Genomic DNA, 15,994 nt, shown 5'->3' with positions numbered 1-15,994 from the left:
TAAGTTATAATAACATGACAGGTGTGCAGACATTTATGAACAAAAATATCTAGGGCAAAAAGTAAATGAAGAAACTATAAACAATTTCGAATTGTAATAACAGGTTATTAAACCACAAATTAAATAACAAAATAAAAATGTACAGCACATGATATTCGGTGTAACTGGAAGCTGCCATTGAGAACTCTTGAAGGTATTCTTCAAAGTCATGTATATGTTTAACTTCAAACCAAATATAAATCACATTGTACTAACTCCATGATCAAAGAATATACGAGGTATATAATATACAAGGTTATAGATATTGTAACCCGGACTGTAACCTCGTATTTGTGCGCATGCGCGACCGGAACTGGGCGGATCCGTTAATTTCTACTTTCACTTTTTGAAAAAAAATCTTCTATGTGGAGATAGATTTCATTTTGTGTTAATAGGACATGAAACTTGAAACTGGTGAAAATGTAACAAATCTTGTAAAACGAGAGTGGTTTGATGTTGATGGTAATTTTTCATACACCTTATCAGGGGCGAATCCAGCCATTTGAAAAAGGGGGGTCCAACTATAAGTCACCATTCCAATGCATTGATCGTTAAAAAAGGGGGGGGGGTCCAACCCCCCCTGAACTCTCCCCTGGATCCGCCACTGCACCTTATCACTATTTGTCCGCCATTACTGGATATCACACAGGTTGTAGTAAAATTTTGAAGTAAAAAAAAATATCTGAAGCCACAAAGGAAAAATGATTGTTGTATTCGTCAAAAGTTCTATGCAGTCGGGTCAACCGGGGTTACCAATAATTAAGGTGTATTCAATATGATAGATAATTGCTATATATCTAGGACCTTGATTTATCTCTTCTGTCACTTTGATATTGGTCGAGGGTGATGCGGCATGTGATACGGATTTTGCCATGTTATATACGCTTTATCATATATTTCACAAGACTTTATATATATGTCACCATACCTTATATATCTGTCCCCACACTTTATATATATATATGTCACCAGACTTTATATATCTGTCACCACACTTTATATATCTGTCACCACACCTTTTATATCTGTCACCACATGCACATTTTATATATCCGTCACCACACTTTATATACCTGTCACCAGACTTTATATATCTGTCACCACACTTTATATATATATGTCACCAGACTCCGTCACAACACTTTATATATATGTCACCACACTTAATATATATCTGTCACCACACTTTATATTCTGTCACCACACTTTATATATCTGCCACCACACTTTCTATATCTGTCACTAAACTTTCTATATCTGTCACCACACTTTATACATCTGTCACCAGACTTTATATATCTGTCACCACACTTAATATCTGTCACCAGACTTTATATATCTGTCACCACACGTAATATATATCTGTCACCAGACTCTGTCACCACACTTTATATATCTGTCACCACACTTTGTATATCTATCACCACACTTTATATATCTGTCATTACACTTGACATATCCATTTCCACACTTTATATGTCTATCACTACTTTATATATCTGTCACCACACTTTATATTCTGTCACCACACTTTATATATCTGCCACCTCACTTTATATATCTGTCACTGAACTATCTATATCTGTCACCACACTTTATATATCTGTCACCAAACTTTATATTTCTGTCACCACACTTTATATATCTGTCACCACTCTTTGTATATCTATCACCACACTTTATATATCTGTCATTACACTTGACATATCCATCACCACACTTTATATCTCTATCACCACTTTAAATATCTGTCACATGACTTTATATATCTATCACCACACTATATATATCTATCACCATACTTTATATATCTGTCACCACGCTTCATATATCAATCAGCACACTTTATATATCTCTCATTACACTTTATATATCTATCACCATACTTTATATATCTGTCACCACACTTTATATATCTGTCACCACACTTCATATATCTGTCATTATACTTAACATATCCAACACCACACTTTATATATATCCATAATGTCTTTATATATCTATCACCCCACTTTATATATCTGTCACCACACCGTATATATCTGTCACCACACTTAACATATCCATCACTACACTTTATATATCAATCACCTCACTATATATATCTATCACCTCACTTTATATATCTATAATTACACTTTATATATCAATCAACACACTTTATATATCTGTCATTACACTTGACATATCCATCACCACACTTTATATATCTTTCACTACTTTAGATATCTGTCACCACACTTTATATTCTGTCACCACACTTTATATATCTGCCACAACACTTTCTATATCTGTCACCACACTTTATATATCTGTCACAAAACTTTATATACCAGTCACCACACTTTATATATCTGTCACCATACTTTATATTTCTGTCACCACACTTTATATATCTGTCACCACTCTTTGTATATCTATCACCACACTTTTTATATCTGTCATTACACTTGACATATCCATCACCACACTTTTTATATCTATCACCACTTTATATCAATCAGCACACTTTATATATCAATCAGCACACTTTATAAATCTATCACCATACTTTATATATCTGTCACCACACTTTATATATCTATCACCATACTTTATATATCTGTCACCACACTTTATATATCTGTCACCAAACTTTATATATCTGTCATTATACTTAACATGTCCATCACCACACTTTATATATTCATAATGTCACTATATATCTATCACCCCACTTTATATATCTGTCACCACACCTTATATATCTGTCACAACACTTAACATATCCATCTTCACACTTTATATATCAATCACCTCACTATATATATCTATCACCTCACTTTATATATCTATATTTACACTTTATATATCAATCAACACACTTTATATATATTTCACCACACTTTATATATCTATCACCACTTTATATATCTGTCACAAGACTTTATATATCTATCACCACACTTTATATATCTATCACCATACTTTATATATCTGTCACCACACTTTATATATCTATCACCATACTTTATATATCTGTCACCACACTTTATATATCTGTCACCACACTTTATATATCTGTCATTATACTTAACATATCCATCACCACACTATATATCACAACACTTTATATATCTGTCACCACACTTTATATATCTGTCACAACACTCTATATATCTGTCACCAGAATTTATATATCTATCACCACACTTTATATATCTGTCACCACACTTAACATATCCATCATCACCCTTCATATATCAATCACCTCACAATATATATTTATCACCTCACTTTATATATCTATCATTACACTTTATATATCTGTCACCAGACTTTATATATCTGTCACCAGACTTTATATATCTATACCCACACTTTACATATCTGTCACCACATTTTAAAAATCTATCACAACACTTTATGTATCTGTCATCAAACCTTATATACCTGTCACAAGACTTTATATATCTATCACCACACTTTATTTATCTGTTACCACACTTTATATATTCATCACCACACTTTATTTATCTGTTACCACACTTTATATATCTCACCAAACTTTATATATGTGTCACAATATTTTATATATATGTCACCACACTTTATATATCTGCCACCACACTTCATAAATCTTTCACCACGCTTTTAACATCTGTCACCACACATTATATATACATCACCACACCTTATATATATATATATATATATATCACCACACTTTATTTATCTGTCACCAGACTTCATAAATCAATCACCACACCTTATATATCTGTCACCACACTTTATATATCTGTCATCAGACTCTGTCACCACACTTTATATATCAGTCACTATACTCTGTCACCACACTTTATATATCTGTCACCAGACTCTGTCACCACACTTTATATATCCACCACCTCACTACATATATATCTATCACCTCACTTGATATATATTTTATTCCATTATTTATGACTTTATAAATCTATCACCACACTACATATATCTGTCTCCATACTTTATATATCTGTCACTACACTTAACATATCCATGATCACACTTAACATATCCATGATCACACTTTATATATCACTCACCTCACTAAATCTATATCTATCTATCTACTCACTTTATATATCTGTAACAACACTCTATATATCTGTCACCACACTTTATTTTTATCCACCAGACCTTATCTGTCACCACACTTAACATATACATCATCACACTTTATATATCAATCACTTCACAATATATATCTATCACCTCACTTTATATATCTATCACTACACTCTATATATCTGTCACCAGACTTTATATATCTATCCCAACACTTTAAATATATATCACTACACTCTATATATCTGTCACTAGACTTTATATATATATCACCACACTTTATATATCTGTCACCATACTTAACATATATATCACCAAACTTTATATATCAATCACCTCACTATATCTATATCTATCACCACACTTTATATATCTACCTCCACATCTAATATATCAATCACCTCACTTTCTATATCGATCACCACACCTTATATATCAATCACCTCACTTTAGACATTTGTAAGTACACTTTATATATCTTATCACCACTTTATGTATCTATCACCACATTTCTATATCTATCACCACACTTATATATCCATCACCTCTCTTTGTACATCTGTTTCTACACTTTACATATCTATAATCTTACTTTCTTTATCTATCACCTCACATTCTTTATCTATCATCTCACTTTCTTTATCTATCACCTCACTTTTTTTATTTATCAGCTCAATTTATATATCCATCACCTCGTATGATATAGCCATCACCACAGTCTATATATTTATCACCTAACATGATATCTTCACTTCATTTATCTATCACCACCTTCTATATACATATCACCTCAATTCAATTTATTTTTTTCTATCCCCATACTTAATATGTTTGGTATATTCTCTTACTGTATAAGGCCATCACAACTCTATGTGTATCTGTTAAAACCATGTTTATACCAATTTGAAAGTGGATATAAGCATACTAACGATTGATTTATATTTGCAGCAATCTGTGTATGTTTGCTGAAAACTAAAAATGATTCAGTTCGGCACCTATCATTGTAACTATTTGTTTTTCAACATGGTTGATTTTGTTGCACAATCATACACATTTCAATTTTGAAAACTATTATTGTCATCGTAGAAAAGACTGGTGTTTGTGTGTGTATCTTTTCAGAAAATGGGTGGGATTCTTATTGCTATATAGAGATATTTGAAAAACAAACAGAACATATTAAAGCACACCACATGACTGATATCTGGATAGTATATAAATACAGCCTAGCGATATATGTAGGACTGTATCTGTAGGACACCAAATTGAGGAATAGATATCTATGACCACACTCTACATATCTATCACCACTCTGTATAATTAATAACCTTACTGTATATATCTATCACCACTCTGTATCATCAATCACCAAACTGAATATATTTTTCACCACTCTGTATCATCAGTCACTATATTGTTTATCTCTATCACCATACTAGACATCTATCCCCACTCTGTATCACCAATTACCACAATGTATATAGCTATCAACTCTCTGTATATATCTTTCACCACTCTGTATCATCAGTCACCATATTGTTTATCTCTATCACCACACTAGACATCTATCCCCACTCTGTATCACCAATTACCACACTGTATATAGCTATCAACTCTCTGTATGTATCTATCACCACTCTGTATCATCAATCCTCATAGTGCATATATCTTTCACCACTCTGTATCATCAGTCACCATATTGTTTATCTCTATCACCACACTAGACATCTATCCCCACTCTGTATCACCAATTACCACACTGTATATAGCTATCACCTCTCTGTATGTATCTATCACCACTCTGTATCATCAATCGTCACAGTGTATATATCTTTCACCACTCTGTATCATCAGTCACCATATTGTTTATCTCTATTACCACACTAGACATCTATCCCCACTCTGTATCACCAATTACCACACTGTATATAGCTATCACCTCTCTGTATGTATCTATCACCACTCTGTTTCATCAATCCTCATAGTGTATATATCTTTCACCACTCTGTATCATCAATCACCCTACCCTTTATATGTATCACCACTGTGTATTACCTTTCAACACTCTGTATCATCAATCACTTCACTGTATATATATATTACCACTCTGTGTCATCAATTATCACACTATATAATAATCACTCTGTCATTAATCACCTTACTTTATATATCTATCATCACACTCTATATATTTATCACCACACTATATACAACTTTCACCTAACGCATCATATGTCAAAACAACTTATGTATCTATCACCACACTTTATATATCTATCATCAAACTTTATATATCTATCATCACACTTTATACATCTATCACCTACCTGATCATATGTGACAACACTTTATATATCTATCACCACACTGTATATATGTCACCACACTTTGTATATCTATCACTTCATTCTATATAAGAAAGACCTCATTTAATTGATACACCATCTCAGTTTATATATCTATCATCTTATTTAATATATCTATCAATACACTGTACATCTATCACTACATTTTATACATATATCACCACACTGTGTATCTGTTACCACAATTTGTATATCTATCATCTCACTTTATATATCTTTCTATTAAATTTATATATCTATCTCCTCATTTTATATATATATGACATCCCTGAAAATATTTTATTGACCTCACTGTTGATATTTTTTCACCATATTTTATATATGTATCCCCTCCACATATGTCATGTATGTATCTTTTAACTAACTGCACTGTTTAAATCAATCACAACACCATTGATATATATGTCACCACATAGTATATATATATATTTTACAGATCTAACATTGTTGGATTGATGTTTAGATGAGTTGTATATACATTATGTACACAGCCATGTATCACCATCATTGATGGCGATCCGATGGATTAATCTGTTGGAAAGTTGTCACTGACTCAGACGTACTTATATATATATCAGCAGGGTTAAAGAACATCAGTTGTTCGACCTGTTAGTCAAATGCGTTTTGTTTAAAAATACTTTTTCACTTTGTTGGTCTTTTGGAAAATGTTGTTTGTGCTGTTTTTAGACCCTTCTACAACGAAATTTGTTTGACATGCACACGTATAAAAATTGCGGTTTTTATCCAACGCAATCATAGGTTTGAACGTAGTTTTCAATTTAGACTCGTTTATATATATATATATATATATATATATATATATATATATATATATATATATATATATATATATATATATATATATATATATATATATATATATATATATATCATCCTTTTGTTTATATATCATCACACTGTATATATCTTAATACTATTCTGTGGACCCTTTACCTCACTGTATATACACATAACCCCACTATAACTAAGTCCACACTTATCACCTATCTATATATATTTATCACCATCATATCATATTTATAGTAACACAATGATTATATCTATCATCATTCTTTATCTATTTTTCACAAGACTGTATACTATAACTTGTTGTATTTTCTCTAAGTCAGAGAAATGTACTGGTCATTGTATAATTTGCAGTGGAAGGAGATATGCAGATATGCAATGTCCACTGAGATATGTTTGTATTAGCTTGTATACTTGTTATGTAGCAATTATCAAATTCATTATTTATATTTGTGTTCTTCTTGCAGAAATACCAAACAACATTTTGCAGGGATTTAGAGGTCATTGGTGAAAATGGAAAAAAGGAAATGGTTCATCTAATTTTAAGTGAAATAACAAGAATAGTTAAATGATTTACAACCAAGCAGCACTCAGAAATAGTGATGGTAAAGTATTTTTAGAAAATAATACTCGAAAAAAGATATATACAGTGTGGTGCTTTATAAATTATATATTCTTCCATTGCTACAGTCGCTGTATTTAGCACCACATTCTTCATATATATCACAACAGTCTCAATAGGAACCCCCATACTATGATTATCTATCACTACAGTCTCAATAGCTATCCCCATACAATGATTATCTATCACTAGTCTCAATAGCTATCCCCATTCTATGATTATCTATCACTACAGTCTTAATAGCTATCCCCATACTATGATTGTCTATCACTACACTCTCCATACCAATGCCAACAGTCATTATGTATATATCATAATAGTATCATAATATTCTCTATGTATATCTCGGGATAATACAAACGCTACCCCCTTACTTTATTTATCAATCACCTCACTTCATATATTAATCACCACACTCTCTATATATATCCCCAACTCTCTGTATCCGCCCCAAAAGTCTCTCTGTATATCTCCACAAAATAAACACCTATCATCTTACTTTATTTATCAATCACCTCACTATATGTAGCAATCACCACTCACACACTCTCTATATCTATCCCCCACTCTTTTTTGTATACCCCAAAAGTCTCTCTGTATAACTCCACATAATAAACACCTATCACCACACTTTATTTATCAATAACCTCACTTTATATATCAATCAACACACTCTTTATATATATCCCCATAATCTCTGTGTCACTCACCACACTGTCAATATATATACCCACAGTCTCTATGTTTTTGACCACATTATCAACACCTATCACCTTACTTTATTTATCCATCACCTCCCTTTATATATTTATCACCACACACTTACTATATATATCCCCATACTCTCGATATGTATTCCCACAGTCTCTATGTTTATGACCACATCATAAACACCTACCACCTTACTTTTTTTAATCAATCACCTCACTTTATACATGAATCACCACACACTCTCTATATCTATCCCCAAACTCTCAATATCTACCCCCATAGTCTCTATGTTTATGACCAAATAACAAACACCAATCACTTTACTTTATTTATCCATCATCTAATTTTATATATCAATCACCACACACTCTCTATATCTATCCCCATACTCTCAATATATATCCCCACAGTCTCTATGTTTATGACCACATTTTAAACACCTATCACCTTACTTTATTTATTCATCACCTCACTTAATATAATGATCACCACACACTCTCTATTTCTATCCCAATACTTTCAATATATATCCCCACAGTCTCTATGTTTATGACCTCACAATAAACACCTATCACCTCATTTTATTTATCCATCACCTCACTTTATAAATTAATCACCACACACTCTCTATATTTATCCCCAAACTCTCAATATCTATCCCCATAGTCTCTATGTTCATGACCAAATAACAAACACCAATCACTTTACTTTATTTATCCATCATCTGATTTTATATATCAATCACCACACACTCTCTATATCTATCCCCATACTCTAAATATCTATCCCCATTGTCTCTATGTTTATGACCACATCATAAACACCTATCACCTCATTTTATTTATCCATCACCTCACTTTATATATCAATCACCACACACTCTCAATATCTATCCCCATACTCTCAATATCTATCCCCAATGTCTCTATGTTTATGACAACATCATAAACACCTATCACCTCATTTTATTTATCCATCACCTCACTTTATATATCAATCACCACACACTCTCCATTTCTATTACCCCTTCTCTATATCTACCCCCACAGTCTCTATGTATATTTCTACATATTAAACACCTTTATTATGCCCCACCTACGATAGTAGAGGGGCATTATGTTTTCTGGTCTGTGCGTCCGTTCGTCCGTCTGTTCGTTCGTCCCTTCGTTCGTCCGTTCGTTCGTCCGTTCGTCCGTCTGTCCCGCTTCAGGTTAAAGTTTTTGGTCAAGGTAGTTTTTGATGAAGTTGAAGTCCAATCAACTTGAAACTTAGTATACATGTGCCCTATGATATGATCTTTCTAATTTAAATGCCAAATTATAGTTTTGACCCCAATTTTACGGTTCACTGAACATAGAAAATTATAGTGCAAATTTCAGGTTAAAGTTTTTGGTCAAGGTAGTTTTTGATGAAGTTGAAGTCCAATTAACTTGGAACTTAGTATACATGTTTCCTATGATATGATCTTTCTAATTTAAATGCCAAGTTATAGTTTTGACCCCAATTTTACGGTTCACTGAACATAGAAAATGATAGTGCAAACTTCAGGTTAAAGTTTTTGGTCAAGGTAGTTTTTGATAAAGTAGAAGTCCAATCAACTTGAAACTTAGTATACATGTTTCCTTTGATAAGATCATTCTAATTTTAATGCCAAATTAGAGAATTTATTCCAATTTCACGGTCCACTAAACATAGAAAATGATAGTGCGAGTGGGGCATCCGTGTACTGTGGACACATTCTTGTTTTATTAATCAATCACCTCACTGTATATTTTCACCTCAATTTATATATTATTTCTATCACACCACTGGGTATACCTTTCAAAGCCCTATTTATATCATTTTAAAAGTAGATATGAGCATGATAATAATCCACCTTTCTGTACAGAAATCTGTTTATGTTTATTCAGATTTTAAACTAAAAATGACTCAATTGTTATTATTTTTTTTTCTTCAGAAAAGTGAAACTAGATTTTTGAAAGATAGAACATAGAAGAAAAAGGAAAAGGTAATCTTCATTAAAATTAAAAGTATTACTCATAGTTATCAAAGGTACCAGGATTATAATTTAGTACGCCAGACGCAAGTTTCGTTTCTACATAAGACTCATCAGTGACGCTCATATCAAAATAGTTAAAAATCAAACAAATACAAAGTTGAAGAGCATTGAGGATCCAATATTCCAAAAGTTGTGCCAAATACGACTAAGGTAATTTATGCCTGGGATAAGAAAATTCTTAGTTTTTCGAAAAATTCAAAGTTTTGTAAACAGGAAATTTATAAAAAAATGACCAAATAATTGATATTCATGTCAACACCGACACTTTACTCTTTACATATGTATGTAAAGAGTTAATAAGCAATTAAACAATCCTGGCTGGTTGAAATGAAATAATTTAAAAGAAATGTTTTTTAAAGAATAACTGCTCCAACATATTGTGCAATATTTTATGTAAATATCATGTCAGATATCTTTTCAATAAAAGTAGCAAATATGTTATACTAACTGTCAGTCAAAGATTCTATCATTCAAGATGAGTAAACCTTAAAAATATATTGTTTCAGTGTTATTGTACTTGTAACTATGTCTACATGATACTTCTGCTGGCACACACATAATGTATATACCACCACATATTATGTATCTACTGCAACACATAGTATAATTATGGCCACATATAATATATCTACCGCCACACATAATTAATCACCACACTACATAAGTCATTCACCAGAGTCTGTGTATTTATCACCACAATATTTTTGTCTATCACCACACTATTGTCTATCACGACACTATGTGTTGTCTGTCACCACGCTATGTTTGTCTATCACCACAATTTGTTTGTCTATCACTTCAGTATGTTTGTCTATCACCACACTATTGTCTACATATCACCATGCTTTGTTTACCTATCACCACACTATGTATGTCTATCACTTCGGTATGTTTGTCTATCACAACACTATATATTTTAATCATCACAGTTTACATATTCACCAACACATTCTTATTACCAATACTTGATAAAAAGAAATAGTTATGATGAAGCCTTGTTTTCTCTCACATTGTCATTTCATAAAACAAAAAGGTAAATCATTTGAGTCATGGTTCTGTGTAAAGTCATTACTAAAGAAAAAAATAATTTTAACTTTTCATTTAAATGATTGGTCTCACAAATGAATTGTATTTCTGCATTACAAATTTTACAATTTGATACAATCTTGGGATTATGTTCTGTTTTTGCACTGATGAAACACGCTTTATTCTTAGATGGAAAATAAATAACAACTGTTTGAGGCATTGAAATTCTGTATTGTATTGGACTAATTATATATTCAACTGAACCATATATTATTTTGTAGGTTAAACAAGATTTAGTGCCGGCCACACAATTAAGAAAGAATACGAACAAGAATTCTTTACAGAACAGGGGAGACTATTTTACTGTGCTTAGATCTGTGTTTTTGTTATAATTAATTAATATTGTAATTTGTTCTTGGATAAAATATCTGCAATGTGGAGGACAACTGAACTGTGTTCTTATATATTGAAGACGTGCAATGATTTAAAATGCATTTAAGATGAACTTTTTACTACTCGGAAAATGGTTATCATTAAAGAAACAAACATAGAATTCATTTACATGAATACATTTTATGTTCTATGTATAAAATGTTATCTAAAAGGTGAAAGTAAACAGATTCCTGGCTGTTTAAAATCAAATCAAAGCAGTTTTATTGTGTAGTTAAGAATGTGTATACGTTGTTCATGCATTTATGTATTTGAATATTTAGAATTGTACAATGTATTGAGTTTAGTGGATCTTTCATTCTATGTTATTTAGGTTTGATTTTCATGAAATAAAAAGTTCTAAAATTTTATTATAACTTTTACTTTGTATCAATGTGACAATTTTCCAGCAACAATCCTATATGATTGCTTTTCTGTATATATAATGAAATTCCTCATCTCTTTATTGACAAGAAATAAATATTGTGTCTATGATGATGATAAGAAAATGTAAACAGTCTTATGATAGGGAGACTTGGAAAATCTTGAAATAATTGTATATGAAGCTCATAAAATAGAGTCAGTGGTTTCCTAAAATATTCAGATTATTCCAGAGGGAACATCTACAATCTTTTATGCACATTTTATATGTTATCGACTGTTAGTAGATATAGGAAGATGTGGTTAGACATGCATAGGTACTTCAGGGTGAAATATATCCAAAAGACACTTATAGAGTAGGTTGTATGTGTTGAAATTCTCCATGAAAATTTATTCAGTAGGCTGCAAGTGTCAAACTTTGAGGACATCTACAATGCTTCATACACATTTGATATTTTTCTCACTGCAAGGGATATATAGGTACATGAAATCTTTCCACAAACATTTATACAGTAGGCTGCAAGTGTTGATATTTGAGAGGGGAAATCTACAATGCTTCATACATATTTGGTATTTTCCCAACTGCAAGATATATATTAAAGAGGAACGAAATATACAAGAGGAACAGTCAAACTCATAAATAGAAAATCTTAGGTACATTAGTAAGGATCAAATCTTTCCATCAACATTTATGCAGTAGGCTGCAAGCGTTCATATTTGAGATAGATCATCTACAATCCTTCATACACATTTTGTATTTTACTGACTACAAGACATGTAAAAAAAACATGAATATGAAATATTTCCAGGAAAATTATAAAGCTGTGGTTTGTGCTCATAGTTGAAGGCCGTATGGTGACCTTTACTTGTTATTTTCTGTGTCGATTTGGTCTCTTGTGGAGAGTTGTCTCATTGGCAATCAATACCATATCTTCTTTTTTTATAATAAGGAGGATGTAAGTGTTGATATTTGAGAAGGAACATCTACAATCCTTCATATATAGATATAACAAGATGTGATATTAGACAAATCTTCATCCAAGTCCCAAGTTGTAAAAGTAACCAATTATAACATGTTTAAGTCAAAGTTCGGTTTTCAACACAGAGTTTTTGCTCACACCGAACGGCAAGCTATATAGGGCCCAAACTATTGTGAACCATTCAAACGGGAACACAAACGAATTTATCTAAATGAAAAAAACGAGAAACACTTATGAACCACGTCAACAAACAACAACCACTGAACATCAGGTACCTAATGAGGACAGGCGAATAACAAATGCAGCGGAATTAATTTTTTTGATAGGTACCAAGCTTAACCCTTAACAGAACAACAGTGTGACATCACAACATAAAAAGACTCACTATGAAATATGAATTAAAATGGGTTAACTTAATAAAAAAAATTCTAAGGGTTCCGCGGAACCCAGTGTCTCGCCTACTTCTGCTGTAAATCGCAGGCTCAACAACAATGAGGAAAAAAATCAATAAAAATATTCCTCTTGATACTATCTTATGATTGTAAGAACCTTCTGTCCAAGTTTGGTAAATATCTAGGATAGTAAAGAATCTAATAAGAAAAATTTAACTGCAGACTGTATGTAATGTTAACTGGAAGAAAATCTAAATCCATTTAAAAGAAAAATACAGAAAAAATGGAGTTATCTTTTTACAAAATTTACTTCTGGATACTATCTTATAAACATAAATAAGCTTATGTCCAAGTTTAGTACAAACCCAGGATAGTTTAAGAAAGTTATTAAAATTTTAAAAACTTTAACCACAGAGTGAATGTAATGTTTCGCCACAGAAAAACTAAGTCCATACAAAAGTAAAATACGGAAAAAATGAATTTATTTTTTTACAAAATATACTTCTGGATACTATCTTGTGATCACAAACAAGCTTCTGTCCAAGTTTGGTAGAAATCCAGTATAGTTTAAGAAAGTTATTAAAATTTCAAAAACTTTAACCACAGAGTGAATATTTGTGGACGCCGCCGACGACGACGCCGACGACAGAATGTAGGATCGCTTAGTCTCGCTTTTTCGACTAAAGTCGAAGGCTCGACAAAAAACATATAACCACAAACTTGAATGTATACACTGAAGGAATGAGTTTGATATATGCCACAATGATAATACAAAATCATTAGAATAAGGGATTATATGTTAAACAATTTCACATGGATAACCACAACCTTTATTGTAAAGGATCACGTTTGGGAGTTTACCGACTACAGGAGCTATATTGATACTAAGGTATAACTGAAATCTATCAATGTACATTTATACAGTAGGCAGTATGTGCTTGAATTCGAGAAACAACACCTACAATCCTTTGTGTACATTTGATATAATACAAATTGCAGGATAATGGTCAGAATTTGTTCAGTAGGCAGGATGAGCTTAATTCGATAAACAACACCTACAATCCTTTGTGTACATTTGATATAATACAAATTGCAGGATTATGGTCAGAATTTGTGAATCTGCACAAACTATCGTATCGTTTATGTTGGCACCACCCACAAAACATAAACCGTTAGTTCTTTATCTGTATTTTTATCTTCAAGTTGTCTTTGTGTTTACTTTTGTAGGACATGTATCTATTCATTATATTACTCGTTGTAATTATCACCATCTACTCTAAAACTCCTAACCGAAATGTAATAATCTTTTGGCATAATGTTAACTTTCTAATGTTGTAGTGCAATTTATATTGTAGTAGATTTTTTGAAGCATGAACGTATTTTACAATAGGTGTATTTGAGAGATACAGAGTGTTAAGGATTTGTATAGTGAGAAGGATTTTGCGGTTTATACAAATTCTTGCCAATATTTATCCATAAATTCTGAAAACCCTTTATTACAATAATTTATACCTTCTTATAATCTTAACCATATTACATGTTAATGGATTTTACACTCATTTTCTGAAACCCTATATTACAATAAATTAAACTTTCCCATTACAATAAATTAAAATTTCTCATAATCTTAACCATATAATCTTTAAGCATCTCATTCTTTTATCAGATTTTTTATAGCGTATACTTTATACACTTGGAGATTCACTTATATTCCCATGAAAAGCCTGAAATTAACAGGTACGCAAGCTCAAAATATAATTGTAGTTATCTTTATTCGTTTTGGCATTACTTATATCTCAATTATTATATAAATTAGGTTAAATCTTAAGGAGTTAATATACAGTTACACGAAAGGCTGTTCTCTCAGTCGTATTGATTTAAATCAAGAAAGGATTTGTCTTCAGAATAACCGATATTGCTTCAATTTAATACGCCGTTTCACACTGTGTTCCTTTTTTGAATAGCAGGTACACTTGTTCCAAGTTGGGGAGTAATTTTTAATCAATTATGCGACAGTTATATCAGTTGTCCATATAGCACTTGACCCTTTTTCAACATGGTATTGAAAAGTCCAACATTATAGGGGTAAATCATAT

The 15,994-nt window shown here is 31.6% G+C and overlaps 1 long non-coding RNA gene across 1 annotated transcript; it reads left to right on the top strand.

The window, feature by feature from the left end:
* The first annotated feature begins 420 nt into the window (after window positions 1–420).
* Window positions 421–12,516, top strand: LOC143083379 (uncharacterized). The gene is made up of 4 exons (XR_012980670.1): window positions 421–501; window positions 7,766–7,903; window positions 10,589–10,639; window positions 11,998–12,516. It is a non-coding gene; the product is annotated as an uncharacterized LOC143083379 (long non-coding RNA).
* Window positions 12,517–15,994: the final 3,478 nt, after the last annotated feature.

Source organism: Mytilus galloprovincialis, chromosome 7 (genome assembly GCF_965363235.1).
Source record: "Mytilus galloprovincialis chromosome 7, xbMytGall1.hap1.1, whole genome shotgun sequence".
Taxonomy (NCBI): Eukaryota; Metazoa; Mollusca; class Bivalvia; order Mytilida; family Mytilidae; genus Mytilus; species Mytilus galloprovincialis.
Note: the sequence above shows the minus strand (reverse complement) of the source record. Positions and strands in the feature narration are given on the sequence as shown.